A 19,507-nucleotide genomic window follows, 5' to 3' on the forward strand; every position below is an offset into this window, starting at 1 on the left:
GTGATTAAAAGTTTTGCTGGGTATAGCAGTATGGGCTGAAATATCTGGTCTCTTATTGTCTGTAAGATATCTTCTCAGATCCTGCTTGTTTATAGAGTCTCTATTGAGAAGTCGGGTATAATTCTGATAGGTCTGCCTTTATATATGATTTGGCCTTCCCACATCCCCCACCCCACCCCCGAGAGGTCTTAACATTTTTCTCTGCTCTGTACATCTAGTGTTTTCATTATTATGTGTCAGGAACATTTTCTTTTTTAGTCAAATCTATTTGGTATTCTGCATACTCTTTGTATGTCCATAGGCATCTCTTTTTTTAGGTTATGGAAGTTTTATTCTGTGGCTTTGTTGAAAATATTTTCTGGGTCGAGGATCTGGGAGTCCTCTCATTCTTCTACTCCAATTATTCTTAGGTTTGGTCTTTTCATAGTGTCCCAGATTTCTTGGATGTTTTGTGTTAGGAACTTTTTAGATTTAACATTTTCTTTTACCTAGATATTGATTTCTTCAACCTTATCATCTTCTTCCACTTTCTTATATTCTGTTGATGATGCTAATATCTGTAATTCCTGCTACCTCCCCTATGTTTTCCATTTTCAGGATTTCCTCAAGTTGTGTGTTCTTTATTGCTTCTATTTCTATTTTAGGTCTTGGATAGTTTCATTCATTTCCTTCACTCCTTTAATTGTGTTTTCCTGTAGTTCATTAAGGGATCTATTCGTTTCCTTCACCTGTTTGATTGAATTTTCCTGTGCTTCTTTTAGGGATTCATTCATATCCTCTTCTAAAGCCTCTATCATCTTTATAAGGTTGGACTTAACATCATCTTCTTTTGCTTTGGCCATGACAGGATATCCACGGCTAGTTGTAGTAGGATAGCTGGGTTCTGCTAATGCCATGTTGCCTTGGATTTTGTTGATTTTGTTCTTATATTGGCTTTTAGAAATGTGCTTGTCTCTGATCTTGCCTGGGTGTTCCTGATACAGACAAGACTCCCAAAGAAGGCAGCCAGAGCCATGGGCCTCAGAGTAGAGCTAAGAGAATGGCAGGTTGCTCAATTCTGCTGGCTGAGTGTTTCACCAGAGTTGCAGGTCTGGATGTACCTCTGATGGTTGTGGGCTCAGCAGACAGACGAAAGGCATGGTGGTGTATAACTTGGCTGTTCCTGGGATCTCACAGGCCAGGATATTCCTGAGGCTAGCAGGCCTCCTAAAGAGGCAATGTTACGGGTTGGTGGAGGGAGCAGTATATAGCTCAGATCAGCTGGCTGTGGCTCCAGGGAGGCAAGATTACAAGGACGAGCTAGGTTTAACTTTGATGTTCCTGGAACCATCAGGCATGGATGATGATGATGGTTATTACAAATAACATTTCTAAAAACTCAAGTCCTATCCTTGCTCTTCAGGGATTTGAAATGGAGTTACACATGTTTTTTTCTCTCAAGCAGCAAAAGTCTGTAAGTATAATTAAAATTATCTTTTGGGGTAGACAGGACGTTTCCTATAGAGAAGATCCCAGGCAAAGTTTTCCTCATAGGTTCCCTGTCAGTTGTCTGCTATCCTGTGAAGAGTTTCTGTCAGAAGTCTTCTACTTCCCACCACACTGGTTGGCTTCAAATTCACCAAGCACTTTGGGTTTTAAGTTCAACCACATCTGGCTCCTTTGGATGCTCTGGATTCAAGCGCATCTGCTGACTTACACTGAGGGTCACTCACCAGATGCACAGCCTGCAGGAACTCAAAAAGGCTCTTAACTCTACTACATTGCTTAATTTCAACTGAACTCCTCTATCTCTCTGGGATGTTCTTACAGTAGCTTAATTTCCTAGTGGGAATATTCCATCTCTGGCTCTTTCTGTAGGATCTCTCTCTCTCTCTCTCTCTCTGATTTGTCACTTTACCTGCCAATCAGTCATATGTCTCTTTTTTGTATGTTTGTTTGTTTGGTTTAGGTTGGGTTCTTTGTTTTGTTCTGTTTTGTTTATCTCATAGGATTTCTCAGTGTAGTATTGACTATTCTGGACTTGCTTTGTAGATCAGGCTGTCTTTTATTCATAATGTTCCTTCTGCCTCTATCTCCCTGAATATAGGCACAGAAGGGGTACAGACGTCCACTTTCAAAATGACTGCTTCCTTCTACAAACTCAACTCACCTGCATCAGCTGGGATTAGTGTGTGTGTGCCAAGGACTTGTGTGCATTCCAGCCAGAGGGACTCAAGGTTTGTCCTCTGTCTGCATTCCGGAAGCATCACAGGGACCTAGAAAAGACTTTGGAGGAGACCTCCTTCACAGAAGCAGTCATGTTGGTGGATTAAAACTTCTCTGCTACTTCTTGTTGTTGTTTGTAAACAAACAAACAAACCAAGACAAAAAAAACCTCAACCAACCAAACAATCAAACAGACAAACACCCTAATCGATCCATTTTAACAATGATGACTCAAGAACCAGATGCTCCAGTGAAAGCCTGCTAGCTCAGAGAGGCCGAGCAAGCACCCAGCTGCCATGAGTACTCAGCTGACAGCCTAGGAAGAAATAGTCCCTTCCTACTCAGCTCATGTCACAGAAGAAAAGAGCCCTTTCCTGCTCTCCATGCTGTCTAAAGACCCTTCAACTCTATGTCCCCCTTTCCTGTTTTTTCTTATGCCTACTGTTTTCTTGCCCCACCTCCTGACCTAGGGTTAACTTTATTCAATCCCCATTACAGAAAGTTCTTAGATAAAAGTTGCATGGATTTTATCCAAGGGTTTAGCCCCACCACAACCACCTGTTTACTCTAAACAGAAAGCTCATGGATTCAAGGTTCATGCTGGGCTGAGCCACCCCACACTTAGAAACAGTTCATTTCAGTTCACAATCTCAAAGTTCACAACATGATCACATATCATTCAACACCCACCTGTCTGTTTCAGCTTAAAAATGGTACACACAGTTTAACTATTGCAACAGAAACAGTTATCAATCCCATTAACTTAAAAAATATTTATTATTATATACACAGTATTCTGCCTATATGTACACCAGAGGAGGGTATCAGATGACATTACAGATGGTTGTGAACCACTATGTGATTGGTGAGAATTGAACTCAGAGTTTCTGGAGGAGCAAACAGCACCCTTAAATCACTGAGCCATCTCTCCAATCCCGTCAACTTCAGGGTCCAAAAGTCCTTATGAAGATGCCTGGATTCGAGGCTCCTTCATAAACGCAGTCCTGATCATCTGTCCTTCAGCAAATCCTGGCCATTTCAGAATCCAGGTTTTCCAGTGGTCCAGTTTGATGAACTGGGTGGTCTTTTCAGCCAGTTGGCAGCTCCTTCATGGTTCCCATCATGAATGGAGTGCTAGCCCAGTCTTGAGTCCAGCACCAGGGCAGAGAGGGCATTTGATGTAAGGATGTGCTATTGGAATCGGTTCAATTTTAACTTTTTGCTCAGTCAGGGAAGAAGTTTTCCAGTGCAACCCCCTCAGCTCGCTGGTCTCTGCTGCTTCTGAGGCAGGCTATCCAGGACTGTGTAGTGCAGCTGCCGAGGAAACCTAGGGCTTGAAGAGGCCCCCTGGATCCGGGGTGGAGCCCGGCGGCTGGTGCTTTCTACCTGGCTGCGGGGGCTCCGAAGGCCAGGCGCAGAGGGGCCCACTCCTGGCCGGCCATTGAGAAGCGGCGGCCTGTCTCCGAGAAGGGCCTTCTTCCGAAGAAAGTCTTCTAGCCGAGGGCCGTTTCTTCCCAGAGGGTCGTCGGGAATCAGAAAGATGTCCCCGACGAACGTGTACTGAAGCAGTCTCTTGGCAATGATTTCTCTCCAGGATTCTGACTCAGTCACAAACTCTCTCAGGTGATCATTTGTCACGATGATACCCCCGGTCTTGTCCGCTAAGTGGAGTAGGAACCTGTCTTCATGAGAAGCCATTCTTTCTCCGAAGACCTCCCGGGAAGGAGTTAAACATAAGATCCCAAGCTCCTGGAGCTGGCTTAAGAGGTGCTGTTCTGTGACACGAGGGTCCCGTTTGGTTCTCCACTGCGGGACAAGCACAGTGATGTTTCTGCTGCCAAGCGTCCAGAAATGTTCCACTGCGAGGGCTAGTCCACGGCAACTAAAGAACTGTTTCAGACCATGGCTCATGGCGACGTTGCTCCCGTCGATCACAATATGCTTCAGATCCGCCCTCCCTAGGTCATTGGTCAAAGTCAGCCTGTAGGGGACCTTGAGGCCCTCTAGAAATCTTTGCACCCCCGTGACTGAGGAATTGGGACAACCAGACGATCTGCCCAAGCCTGCATCACCGCTCACTGAGGGAAACAGCTGAGGCTGGGCCGAGCTACAAGAGCCTGAACTTTCTTCACACGCGGGCTCCCTGGGATTTGGAAGCAGGGGTCCTGCTGGCTGCTGAAAACCGTTGGCGTGCATTTCCTCCCGGGTAAGTGGGAAAGCTGGTGAGGGTGCTCTCCTTTCCTCGGTTCCCTTAAGAGGTGGCGCCACAGGATCAATGGGCTGTGCGACTTGACCCTCAATTTCACGAGGTACCTTGGATTCCCCAAAGCCTGCTTTCTCTTCTCTCACTTCCTCAGCCTTCTGTCTCTCCTCCAGGCTTTGTAATCTCTTGGTAAATTCTTCTTGTTGTAAGATTATCTTTTCTTGTCGTTCAATTAATTTTTCGAGTTTTTTCAAGGCTTTCTTTTGTTGGGCAGTAATTTTTTCAAGCCCTTTTGAGAGATAGCATATAATAAAGGCTGTGATTGAGAGTAGGGTGAGGTACCCGCTGGTGATCACATTTACAACAAGTACTGGCAAGGCATTTTTAATTAATGGTTCTATTCCCTCAAGCCCACCCTTACTCTCCAGGGATCTGAAATGGAGTTTCCCATTTTCCCCCTCAAGGAGGAAAAGTCTGTCTGTGTAATTAAAATTACCTTTTGAGGAGGACCTGATGCTTCTTCTGGAGAGGATCATAGACATATTTCTCCTGTGAGGCGGTCGGATGTCTGCTGTCCTCTGCGAAGTTTCTGTCGGATGTCCTCTGCTTTCTGCAACCCTGGTGGGCTTGGCCCTTCACCAAGCACTTCGGCTTTTAGGTCCAACGACCTGTGGCTCCTTTGGATTCTCTGTTTGCAAGTACCTCAGCTCACCCACACTGAGCTGCACTCACCAGATGCACAGGCTGTAGGGACTCACAAAGCACCTCAACTCCACTGTGCTGCTAGAACGCAAACTGAGCTGCTCTACTTCTTTGGGGAGGTCTTTAAAGAGTTTATTTTCCTAGTGGGTTTATCCTATCTCTGACTCATTCTATAGGATCTCTCTCTGATTTGTCACTTTGTCTGCCAATCAATTAGGTGTGTCTTCTGTTTATTTGGTTTAGTTTTGTTTTTGTTTTTGTCTTTTATGTCTTTGTTTTTGTCTTTGTTTTGTTTTTCTCTAGGACAGGATTTCTCTCTGCAGTCTTGGTTATCTAGGACTTGCTTTGTAGACCAGTCTGTCCTGTTACCACTCAAGGTAATCCTCCTGTCTCTGTCTCCTCAAATGCTGAAACTTAAGGTATGCAAATGCCCGCTTTCAAAATGGCTGCCTCTTTCTACAAATTCAAGGAACCTACATTGTTTGGGACTAGTGTGTGTGCACCAAGGACTTGTCTGCATTCCAGCCAGAGGGATTCAAGGTTTGTCCTCTGTCTACATTCCAGCAGGATCACAGGGACCTAGAAAGACTTTGGAGGAGACCCCCTTGCCAGAGCAGTAATGTTGCTGAATTAAAAGTTCTCCACAATATGAATTGTGCCCCAATATGAAACTTTGGGAATTAATATTTTCACAAATCTCCGTCTTCTCAATGTGATATGAAGTTCCCTCAGTAAAATGCTATGTTTTAATAAGTACTATTTTGCCATGCTTCTCACCTAGAGTCATTTCACAGTCTTTATCCTGTCTAATGTTCTTTCTACTTCTGTTTCAAAATCATTGCTAAAACCCCCACTTTTTTCAGGTGCCAATTATGGGATAATTGTCATTCCCATCAACTATTCCCTTTATAAAGTTTTAAAATATTTTAAATATTATTAAACATTTATAAATAGCCTATAATTTATCATTTTGTCACTTATTAAGTGATATATTCTTGCTATATGATACATTTCTTTGTGCTTTATTGTTGCTATGGCAGCATCAGATGTGGTAATACTTCAGAATAAAATAGAAAGCTGCACCCCACTGTCTGGAGCCATCACAGTAGAGTACAGAATGTCAAGTATATGTCCAAAAAGCATGTACTGAAGTCAGTTTTCTCTTTCTCTGGATATAGAGTCAGGAGCTGTGGGAGGATGAGTGGATGTTTACATTAGATATAGAGTGTGTGACTATCTGCTTTGCATGAACATCTCAGAAGAAAAGGAAAATGGTAAAAATAGATTCAAATTCTATCAGTGGTCAAATTATTTCAATATAAAAACAATAACACATGGACACACACACACACACACACACACACACACACACACACAGACAAGTCTTAGCAGAGTGACAGTTCCTCACCTGTAACTCCAAAGAATCACTAACTGCTCTAAAAGCAAGAAGCTCCCACAATTCACGTGGCAGCAATAGCTAATCTAAAAACAATTAAGAGACTATGTATATATATGGGTTTGTTTCTGTTCTCTGTTTATGCCACTAAGGCACAATGCTCCAAGCAGTTTTTATGTGTTTTTTTTTTTCCCCAGAAGTTTCATCCCAGTCTGGACAAACTGCACAATAAGCTTAGGAAGTCATTTAAACATCTAAAATGGTGAGAGGGTCTGAACTCCTAAGCAGATGTCTATGACAAGGTATGGTTGGAGACACCTGAATCTCATGTTTGCAAAGCAATTCAAAGTATTTTAGCATCAAATAATGAGTAAATGATTACTCTAAGGTGAATTACAGATTAGAACAAGCATTACTAGATTCACAAAATTGCATGTTTTAGTTGGATGTATTTATAAGGCATTTGGTACCTTTTTAATAAGAAGTCACATTTACATAGCCCAAGTTTCCAGATCATTCAACTGTCACTGACAGTTTTGTTCTCTGATCTCACTAATGGAGCTTACCCTTATGGATTTGCTGTTATAACAAGGTGTAATAATTGGCAAAGTAAATTTATATAAAATTCATTATTAATTTCTGTTTAAATGCTTTTGTTGATTATCAACTATGTAAATGTATTTGTACAAACATTCCTGTAAAGATACTACTATCCCAATGGATAGCTCATTCATTCTCCATGGCTGTGAGGAGAGCAAGGACTGCCTCTGCCATGAACTCTGGTGTCACCAATTTGATCACTTCCCATGATGAGGAGTCCTGGAACCATGTAGAGGAAGGGGAAGCAAGCTATCTGGATGAGACCTCATAGGCTGTGGTCATATGGTAGGGGAGGAGGTCCCCTTCTGTCAGAGGTGTATTGAAGGGGAATAGGGTGGAAGAGGGAGGGAGGGTGGGAATGGGAAGATACAAGTGAGGGGATAACAATCAGGATATAATCTGAATAAATTATAATAATAAAAAAAAGAAAAAGAAAAGAAAATATATACTAGTATTGTAGTGGGCTGCATAAGACTTATCATGATGAATTTGTTTAAAAACATAACTTAGTAGTAAAATAGCAAATAGCTATTCTTATGAAAAATTCCAGTTCCATTGTGAAACCATGATTGATTTCAATTTTTGTTCAGCAGAGTCATTGTTGAGATATTTGTTTGTCAATTTTATTGGGGTTCTTATACCTCTATCTCCCTTTCAACGCTTATCTACCCTAATACTTTCCAATACCCCAACACTAGGTAGAATAGAAAGAAGGTTACAGTGGAAAGGTGGTGTAGACTTCTGGAGGGTGTTTCCTAAAGTTTAGGGTCATCGGGTTTCTTGGTGTTAGTCCAATTTCCTCATTAGGGTATCCAACCATCCAGCAAACACAGCATCAAGTGCAGCAGCTGGATGAACCAGCAGCAGCGGAGGAGCAGGGACAACAGCTGCCTAGGCTTGAGTGTGTCTGAGTTTGCATGTACATAAGGCAGAGATCAGTCAACCTTGAGTATTTTTCTCAGTTGTTGTCCTATTTACTTTATGAGACATGATCTCATGATTCTATTTGGAATTCTGTCTAGGCTAGGCTGCTTGCCCAGTGACCCCTGTGGTTGCTATCTGTTGTTCCAGATCTGGGATTACAAAATTTGTGCCACCACATGTGACTTTTTCAAGTGGATCCTGGGGATCAAACACATATTTATTCTGTTTTTAAATATATTTTATTAGTTTATTCATATTACATCTCAATTGTTATCCCATCCTTTGTATCTTCCCATTCCTCCCTCCCTCCCATTTTCCCCTTACTCCCTTCCCCTATGACTGTGACTGAGGGGAACCTCCACCCCCTGTATATGCTCATAGGGTATCAAGTCTCTTCTTGGTAACCTGCTATCCTTCCTCTGAGTGCTGCTAGGTGAGAGAAGGAAGGGAGAATGGGGAAATAGAAGGATCCAAAGGGTCCTAGAAACCTACAAGTAGAACATTATGATGGGAAGATCTGGGCCCAGGGGTCCTGCTCAAACTATGGCACCAGCCAAGGACAATACATGCAGTAAACTTCAAACCCCTACCCAGATCTAGCCAATGGACAGGACATTCTCCACAGTTGAGTGGAGAGTGGGGACTGACTTTCACATGAACTCTGGTGCCCCATAGTTGACCACATTTTTATTCTAACATACCAACCTCTTTACTAAAAGAGTTGTCTCTCCAGTCCAATTTATATTAATTTTGGATAGTGGTTAAAAATAGACTTTAACTTTTAGCAGCGTATTTTTCTTTTATTATGTAACTAATTTGTAGTGAAATGGATATGTATTGAGGTAAAGTAAAACTACCTCCCCCACAAAAAAAAAAAAAAAAAAAAAAAAGGAGTGTGGCAGTTTCTTAAAAGGCATGTATACATTTAGGAGCAATTATATTCTCTAGTGTTTAGTCATAAGAAGTGAAAATATGTGTTCGCAGAAGGACTTGCACATACATGTACATGGGGACATCAGTTTGAAGAAATGCTCAAACTGGAAGAAATCTATGAAGCCTTAGCAAGTTGGTGGAAGAGTTGAGCAGCAAGTCATGGTGTGCCCATATAAAAGAAAATTGGTGGATAACTTCAAAAGGGGTATAAATAGTGATTAAAAGGAGCCACAAACAAAAGAAAACATCATGTTCAATTTAATTTTTTTGAAATTTAAAACCATATACAATTACTTGGAGGTAAAGTTCATCAAAACAGACATTATATGGAAATAGGGATTTTTCACTGGAAAGATGAATAGTCCAAAGGGATAAGGTAGGACTTTCCAAAAGGAGGAAAATGTTTCATATCTTCACTGTCATGTGGATAGGCAATTGTATGCATTTGAAAATTTTCACAATTTTATACTTAAATGAAGACATTGAATAGTGTGTATGACATCTTTCAGTTTATTTTCTTTAAAAATTAAAGTACCATACTGTTTTTATTATTATACCTTTGTGATGTATCTTCATATTTGGGATGATAATTGCTCCAGCATTGTTCTTTATGTTCAAGATTTTTTTTTAATCTACTTGGCATAAGGAAATTTGTTGCAAGGCTGTGGCTCATAGCTATGACATCTTAATATGGATCCTTAAACAAGACTTGACCAATGATACCACTAGCTGACATGCCCCAGAGCTTGATGCATATATGTCTAGAAGAGTAATACCTTCTGGGTTAACTCTTTCCTTGAAAGAATAAAGTGTACTTCTATACCTCTTGTAATTAATTTTAATCTGATGTCAATTTTTATCAGATATTAAAATCTCAATGCCTGCATGCTTACTGGTCTTATTTTCTGAGTATAATTTTACTTAATTTTACTCCAAGGCAGTGCATATCTTTAAAACTAAAATGTGTTTCTTGTAGCCAAGCCATAGAGAGATGTTGCTTCTTGTTCCATTTAGCCAGCTTGTATCTTTTGACTAGATAATTGAGGCCATTAATATTTAAAATTATCATTGAAATATGTATGTTACTAGTGCAGTAGTGGCACAAATGTGAAACTATCTGGTTGGATTTATGGTTCACTCTATGAGATGAAACTGATGCCTAACTTTTTTTTGTGGCCAAGATTAGGAGATTAGATCAGCCATGGACCTAAGGAAAAACCAAACACTATCATTCTAATGGAACATAGCTATAAAATGATTCCTAACATCAATCCAATACACCCATAGGCCAGTGTTTTGCTCAGTGATCATCAGAGAAAATTCCTCCTGAAGTAGATGGGAACTTAATACAGACAACTAGGTAGTGTGCAGAATGTGAGAGACAGACCATGGTTCAGTCCTACGTGGGATGTCTTCATCAAACCCCTCCTTCCAGGCCTCAGAGAACTATGCAGAAGAGAAGGAAGGGTTGTAAGAATGAGAGAAGATGGTTGATACAAAAAAAAACAAAAACAAAAACATTGTTTGCCATACACATGAGGAACACACATATGAGCTCACAGAATATGCACAGGACTGCACAGATAAAAGCGAGGTAGGGTCCTAGCTTTGAGATGGGCAAGAGGACACAAGCTTTCATCCCTACCCAAGAAGCTATCTTCAGTTGACAACTACTCTCAAAGGAAAAAGTAGTTACTCTAATGGAGTCTTCTGGCATATAAAAACCATACATAAGGAAACCTCATACCCCGCAATAGATGGCCAATATAACATTAACTCATTGGAGATTTGTTTTTGTACAAGAATGTTTTGTTTCAGTATTTTTTCTAATGAAATAGCCAACTTTAATCAGTGAATCAGGCAATTTATTCTCTAAGGGCTAAGAATAATCACACGATGAGGTGTACAATCACAAGGACAAGCCACATGTGGTGAAACCATGTTTTCCTGTAAGGCATATGAATAACAACAGAAATATACTCACTCCTATCCACTACATGAAGGGACATTGAAAACACATTCTAAAAACAATTCTGTGTTTTGAGGAAACCGAGGTCCCAAGACTTGTGTCTTGTTTTCATACAAGCACTTAAAAGTCTCACATGAGTCCAACTGGGCTGTGTTTCAACAGCTAGTGTCAGGGGAGGTAATATTAAATTATTTCCCTCTTTAATAATATTAAAATACATCAGTCATTTATTGTTTATGACCTAAAGAGATATAAATAATTTTAATTCCTGCGGCTCATTTATATTTTTAAATTGTTTCCCTCAATAAGAATATCCCCATGTCCCATGTAACTATTCAATGATAATTAGAGATTGTTATGAGTTTTAGCATTTACTCAAACTAGAACATATATTAAGTGACATAAAGTACACTATGTATACAATTATATAGTAAGTTTCATTATTAATATGCAATGATATATGTCATTATATAAGTTATAAATCAAAGATTGAAATTGGCTAAGAAACATTTCAAGGTCTGTACTTGTCCTAATTGAATATTACTATTTAGCCTATGTTTCAAATTTTCCAACTAATTGTAACTGAAGAATATGCTTCAAAGCGAGGACAAAAGAACTACATTGCTTCCAACCCCTGCTGGGTGTAGTCTTTCAGAGGACATCAGTGGTAGGCTCTCTGTTCTGTTCTCGCTCTTCAATCACTTCTGCTATTTTCTTTGCCCTTCTGAAGGAGAATGAAGCATCCTCCCTAGAGTCTTCCTTGTTATTTAGTTTCTTTAGGTCTGTGGATTGTAGGATGCCTTTTCTACATTCCATTGCTAATATCCACTTATAGGTGAGTATATACCATGCATGTCTTTCTAAGTCTGGGTTTCCTCACTCAGGATGATCTTTTGTAGTTCCATCCATTTGCCTGCAAATTTGTCCTTGTCTTTAATAGCTGAATAGTATTTCATTGTGTAAATGTACCACAATTTCTTTATCCAGTTTTCAGTTGAGGGACATCTGGGTTGTTTCCATTTTCTAGCCCATAGACGAATTTGGGGGAAAGCACAGGAAGCCTTGTGGAAGAGTTGGGGAAATAGAAGGATGACCACAGGACCTCCACAAGAAGATCAACAAAGCCAACAAATCTGGAGCCATATAATGACCTACAAGTCATTATAATATCCCACCTATGCTTCTCAAGAAAATTAATAAGAAATAGTTATTTTAAGCCTTGGATAACTCTGTGTGTATGCACGCACGTATGTGTGTGTGTGTGTGTGTGTGTGTGTGTGTGTGTGTTGTGAATGTGGAGTCTAGAAGTTGTCACTAGATGTTTGTCTCAGTAAATTCCCAACTTTTTTAAACTTAAATTTTTTATTAAAAATTTATTCACTGTACACCCCAATAGTAGCCCCCTCTTTGATCTCCTCCTGGCCCCACCCTCTGTACTTGTCTTTTTTGTGCACATTATACCTTCCACTTTTGCTTTTTAAAATTTTTATATATACATTTATATTATTACACATGTATAAAATAAACTACATACTGCAAGAAGAACCATGAAACAATCATGAGTTAGATTAATGTTACATTCATTTTTTGTCTATTTGTATTAGGCAGCCTTGAAGAAAACATCTTTCCTACCTTGGTGAGTCTAAAATTCGGAATGTAAATTAATATCTATCTTTTCTCATCTCTGTCAACTTAAAACATCTATCTAGACCTAAAAACATTCTAACACCTAAACAACTAAACGTAATTATAAGACAAAATTATCTAGTTGCAACCCCATCAGGGACTTGAGAAGGAAAAAAACTTGATTATTTGAGTAAACAGAAAGTTCAGGTTAGCAGCTTCCAAAGTGGAAAAAAAAATGACAGAGACAGACAGTTTTTTTGCTTGAACACTCACACAAAACTGTCTATAACACTGGAGCATCATCTTCAGCCTTCTGGACCAATATATCTGACAGACATATTTGTGAGACAGGAACTATTCAGGACTTACTTAACCTGTCTTGGCAGAGTTTGGCCATTGATTCTGCCTGCATCCAAGTTTGCCCATTTTTAGGCAGAATTCTATCTGTAGCTGAAACTAGGACATTTCTTCCCAGTGGCTTGTTTGCCACATATGAAGGTATCTCCATAATGAGGTTCCCTGATGCTCATAATTTTCTTTGAGGTAGTTGGGTGTTGCCAGGAGCTAGCTGTCCTTAAAACAATAAAGACATCTTTAAATGTCATATTCTGTAGGACTCTGAGGATTTGAAAACCTCATCTAACTATTTTACCTTATCTATCTATAGAATCATATCTATTTGTTACACCGAGGAGTTGAAAATGTGGGGATATGAGAATAATATGAGAGGAAGCGAGAGGGGACATGATCAGAATATATTAGAAAAATATATTTTTCATCCATAAAATATATGAACAAATATTTTCAATAAAAAGAGAAATAAAGAGAAGAAAAATGTGTGTGGTAATAGTGGGCATTGTGCTGTTTACTTTTGATGTTGTTTGTTCTCAATCTTCTTTGTGTTTTTAGCAATTATGGCTTTGTGTTCCCCCCTTCCCCCATCATCTCTTGGCTCTGTCCATTCATCTATTCAGCCTGAAATATTGCTTGCTATATATTTTTTTCAGTTTTGGTTTTCCAATCTTTTTGTTAGGCTGATTATATCATGGAATGCTTTTCTTTCTCCTTCAATCACAGAAGATGGTTTTGTCGGGTATATGATTCTAGGCTGGACCTCTTGGCCTCTGAGGACTTCCAAGTATTGCCAGACCCTTCTGGCTCTCAACATTTCCATTGAAAAATCAGCTGTTATTCTGATCATCATTTATATGTAATTTGTGTTTTTCTATTCGACTGTTAACACACTTTTTTTTTGTTGTTGCTGTTCTGCAAACTTAGTGTTTTATTAATGAGATGCTGTGGGGATTTTCTTTTTGGATGTTGTCTATTTGGTGGTTTGTATGCTTCTTTTATCATTATGACTGTGCCTTTCCTTAGTCTGTGGAAATTTCTTTCTAAGACTTGTCTATGCCATTGGCCCAGGATTCATCTGCTCATCTATGCCTTTAATTAATACAACCTGATCTTTTCATGGTGTCCTACATTTCCCATATGTTCTTTGCCTATATTTCTTTAAAAAATTGTACTCCTTCCTTATATGGTCTTTATTCTCTACTTTGTCTTCAAATCCAATCATTCTGTCTTCTACTGATTTGTTCTACATGTGAACATTTTCTTTGAGTTTTCTATTTGGGTTATTGAGTCACAGATCTTTAAAATTTGTTCTTTTCGTAATCTTAACATAAATTTCCCCTATACCATTTTAAAAGAGTTTCATTTGCAATACTGAGGGGCTAGGAAGTAATAGGTTCCTGGCACAGAGAAACTGGTAAGGATGGTGGTTACACATAAATTACAAAGATGGTAAACATCTGTCTTCCTTGTCCTCCTGACCTCAGCTTCTCTTCCTGCTCCTAGAGATCTCTTCTGGATGACTTGCCCAGATTAGTCAGATATACTTAGGGCTGGTGCTAAACATGTTTATCAGAAGTTATAGTCTTATGAAATGCTGGGAACAAGACCCATTCCAGGCTACCAAACAACATTCAGAATATCTATCCTTCTGTGAAAAAAATATATATTGATTTCTGGGTATTCCTCCCACCCTGTAGCGAGTCTCTTTCTCTATTTGCCACCTCTTATGTGATTCTTCATTTCTTATCAAGCAGGTTAACTGTTGCTGTCTGGGGTCTGGTAGTTTTCATCCCTTCTAATTCTTTAATTGTCAGAAAAAAGTAAAAACCCAATGAATACTTATAGACTTTAACACTACTTTTGCAACAGTATTGATCTACATGAAAAATGGAAGAGATTTTGTAACAACTCAGAAATGAAAATCACAGTCTATGTCAAAGCATTTGTTCTTGGTAGGTATTGAAATGAGCCATCTAGGTCAGATAAGGTCAGACACATATTATCTGCATACAGAGGAAAATTCTTAAACCAATCATCATGTGGTAAGTAGTAGGAAAATTGTCCTTAGATGTGAAGAAAATAGAATATAAAAAAAATCAGTCATTTTTAAAAACTACATAGTGGATGGCAATGTTTCTGAATTCAGATCATATGTTCAGCAAAGTTAATTCTTCTGCCAGTAGCTCATAGTCTCTGGCTGATTTATTGAATATGTGATTCAAATTTAATCTTTCAGAAGGTGCTAAAATGACTATATTTACCTTTGATCTATGTTAGACATTTTACTTAGAACCTGTTTTAGAAACCAAATACACAGGAGTCAACTAGGTAACATGTGCTTTAAAGTCCAGGTGAAGGAAACTATTTTTCATTATAAGCTATGAAATTTCATCACTCTTCTACAGTGTTCCAAAGTGCTTCAATTTCTTCTATTGTATACAGTAGCCATACAAGCAAGGTGAAATGGAAGTTCAAGAGATACATATACTGTGTGATAAGAGTCCAAAACATACACACTCCTTGTGTTCATACAGTAAGTAGCATTACAGCAATTCATTTCTATATATGTGTGCATGATTTATTCAACAAGAATTTGTCGAACACCTACCTTCAGAAGACCAGGATGTAAGACCAGGATGTAATGCCAAAGGACTTTTTGGCAGCAACTGAAAATCCAACAAATAACAAAACAGATAAAGCAACTATAGGCTGAAGATTATAACCGAATGTGGAAAGGCAATCAACAAACTGTCAGTGAAATGATAGACATACAGCACCTCGGATTGGGAAAAGTGCTGTGAAAAATGCATCAAGATGAAGGAAAATAGAAATGAAGGTCTCAGGACACATGCTGTGACAGTGTTTTGTGTTTTCAGAGGAAGCCCCTGCACAACAATCAAGAATGGGCAGATAATGAGAGAGCTAAGTGAGGGCATTTAGGAGGAGATGGTTGAAAGTGAAGGTCTGGCAGCAGAAGACGGCAAGTCATGGTTAAGAATTCAGAAGGGTAGGTCTTTAGATCAAATGCACAGGAGGAGACCAGAGAATGTCAGAGAAGCTGTGGCCAGAGCCACACAAGGCATGGTTGTGATGACAACTGTTATTTGATCTTCTCCTCAAAGCTTTGAGATAATCTGGTTCATCTTCGACAGGTTCTCTGAGGCTGCTCGTTGGTAAAAGTTTAGTGCAGGTGAAAAATTATGGAGGGCTCCATATGCAATTATCATCATTTGAGCAAAAACATATTTTCAGTTGGAATCAGCGACAGTAAAAGAGGTGGATATTTTTTTACAGCTTAAATCCTTGTAATACTGATCTTCAGATGAGAAAGAGATTGGGTATTTCAATCTGAGCTTCAAAGGAAACAGGTGTTTTCAATTTTAAATTAGAAGTCAAAGCTAGAAGGAAAGGTTAGGGAGAAAATAAACTCAGAGGTGGAGATGAAGAAAAGTCCTTAGTAGTCAAGGACACAGACTGATATCAGAGGCAGCTGGAGGGGTTGTGGTTGGGCCAAAGAGGCCAGGCAGAACATTGGCTAGAAGCCCACAGAAGGAAAAAAAACTTAGGTAGTAACTCTTATACTGTTTTTAAAGCCCCATTGGGAGATCCTGTCTGTGCTGAGCCTAAGAGCTAGATTTAGCAAGAGACAGATTGTGGTGGCCTTGAAAGAAATTGTTGGGGCCTGATTAAGTCATCATACATAGTTCAAGATGGAAGGAACAAAGAGGAGTTGGATCGCCTTCAAGATTTGCTGACAGCGGAAGCAGCAAAGCAGGACAATAACAGGATGGGGGTTGAGGTATTTGTTATTTAAACACCTTCTTCCCGGCAGAAAACTGAATATGTTTGAAAGATGCAGAGAAAAGCAAATTGGTAACTCAGGAGGGAGAGGAAGAATGCTCATGTGTCCTTGAAGACATGAAGTGAGACCCCGTGTGTCACAGGGAGATAGCTTAGATGGCCTTGGCAGCTGAGTTATAGGCACAGGAGGCAGGCAGAGGGAAAATGTGCCAGCCAAAGGGATATTGGATGAGCAAATGTGGATGTTATCCAGCATCATTTCTAATCCACTGATGAGATAAAACAAGATTACTTACAATGTACAGGAACACTGTTAACTTTAGAGAAGGTGGGATATATGTCCAGCTAAGGTTTCTTGATTCTTATAACCTTAATACAGTCTCTATTCTCTACTTTAAAAAAAACTAGGGCAGTCACAGTCATAGGGGAGGGGAGTAAAGGGAAAATGGGAGGGAGGGAGGAATGGGAGGATACAAAGGATGGGATAACAATTGAGATGTAATATGAATAAATTAATAAAATATATTTTTTAAAACTAGGGTATGTACATAACATTCTTTTGGTTAGTTTGTTTATTTTATTAAATATCCTGATCCATAAATTTTAACAGTCAATTATATCTAACTCTGCATAAGCACCAAAATACATAAATGGCTTTCATAGAATTTTGATTAATTTCTAGGCATGGATCCAAATCCCAATTCCTTTATCTCTGAAATTTCATACTACAGAATATGATCTTTCATAGTGAAAGATTCCTTCAGCTTTGCTTCTGAGCATGCATGGATAGACATGGGTAACCTTTTAGGGTCATCTAACTGTAGGAGATGTATACGTTTCTGTTTTGGTACCAAGTGTGGGTTGAGAAACAGACTTATGAGAGAACAGGTGATGTTATTCCAAAAGAAGGGGAGTAACTATAACCAGGCATGTGATAGACCAACATGACAAGAACTTCAAGTCTTTGAAAAAAGAAACTGAAGAAGATATCAGAAGATGAAAATGTCTCCCATGCTCGTGGGTAGGTAGGATTAACATAGTAAAAATGACCATCTTATCAAAAGAAATCTGCAGGTGCAGTGCAATTATCATAAAATTCCAACACAATTCTTTACAGATCTTGAAAAAGCAATTCTCACTTTTCTATGGGTAAATGAAAAACTTAGGATATCAGAGACAACCCTGTACAATAATAGAACTCCTGAAGGTATTACTATGCCTGATTTCAAGTTGTACTACAAAGCATTAGTAATAAAATCCACATGTCAAAAAAAAAAAAAAAAAAAAAAAGACAGGTTGACCAATAAAATCCAATTGAAGACCCAGAAATAAATCAACACACCTATGGACACTTGATTTTTTACAAAAAAAGCTAAAACCATACTGTAGTGGATGTAAACATGTTTTTGTTTTGATCCTAAGTGTGGGATGTGAAACAGACTTGTGAGAGAACAGGTGTTGTTTGTCCATTTGAAAAGGAACCGCCACTTGTGGGGCCATGGTCTTTGCCAACTGATAAATATCTTAGTAAGGACTCTGAGAGGATACACACACACACACACACACACACACACACACACACACACACACACACACACACACACATGCCCCAAACAAGAGATGGGGCTTTTAGGATGTTCATCACTCCGTTTCAAGATACTCCTAGAGAGAACTCCTCCAGCAAATGCTTTGAGGCTCTGGGTTCCAGCTGCTGCTTTAGGTCATAGTGGCTACAGCTGCAGGTTGCAGTCACCTTCACTGAATTGCTGGTTTGCTGTTTAACTGGTCTATTGGAATCCTGCCAACTACCCCAGTGGAATCACTCCAAGGAACTGAATCTAAAAAGGTCTACTTCTCCTGCTCCTATTAACCTCTTTTCTCATCTATCTAGGGCAGGTGAGCTGGAAGGGAGGTGTAAGCATTGAAGAACCACAAATAGAGTAGGCTTGAAAAAGTTCAAAGCCTACACCATACAATAGGAAAAATAATCTTCGACAAATGGTGCTGGTCTAACTAGATGTCCTCATGTAGAAGAATCCAAATAGATCCACATTTATCACTCTGCACAAAACTCAAGCCCAAGTGGATCAAAGACCTCAACATAAAAGCGCATACATTAAGTCTAAGAACAAGTGAGGAGTAGCCTTAAACTCATTTGTACAATAGGCAACTTTCTGAACAGAACACTAGCAGCTCAGATCCTAAGATCAACAATTAACAAATGAGACCTCATGAAACTGGAAAGCTTCTGCAAGGCAAACGGCACGGTCAATAAGACAAAATGACAGTCTAGAGAATGGGAAAATATCTCCAGCAATCCAACATCTGATTGAGTGCTAATGTCCAAAATACATAAAGAACTCAAGAAATTAAACACAAACAAACTATATAACCCAATTATAAATGGGATATAGAGCCAAACAGAGAATTTTCAACAGAAGAATCTCTAGTGGCCCAGAAACACTTAAAGAGATGCTCAACATTCTTAGTCATTTTGTGATTCCATCTTACACGTATCAGAATGTCTAAGATAAAAATCTCCAGTGACAGCACATGCTGGTGAGAATGTTAAATAAGGAAACACTCCTCCATTGCTGGTGGGAGTGCAAACTTGTACAACCACTTTGGAAATCAATCCATTGCTTTCTCAGAATATTGGGAATAGCTCTACCTCAAGACCTGCATATACCACTCTTGGGCATATACCCAAAAGATGAACGACCATACTACAAGAACACTGCTCAACTATGTTCATAAAAGCTTTATTCATAATAGCCAAAACATGGAAACAGCC

At 39.2% G+C, this 19,507-nt stretch overlaps 1 pseudogene; it reads right to left on the reverse strand.

Moving 5' to 3' along the window:
• Positions 1 to 3,339: 3,339 nt before the first annotated feature.
• Positions 3,340 to 4,401, reverse strand: LOC127209838 (NEDD4-binding protein 1-like; annotated as a pseudogene).
• Positions 4,402 to 19,507: the final 15,106 nt, after the last annotated feature.

The sequence above is a fragment of the Acomys russatus genome, chromosome 27 (genome assembly GCF_903995435.1).
Source record: "Acomys russatus chromosome 27, mAcoRus1.1, whole genome shotgun sequence".
NCBI classification, from domain to species: domain Eukaryota; kingdom Metazoa; phylum Chordata; class Mammalia; order Rodentia; family Muridae; genus Acomys; species Acomys russatus.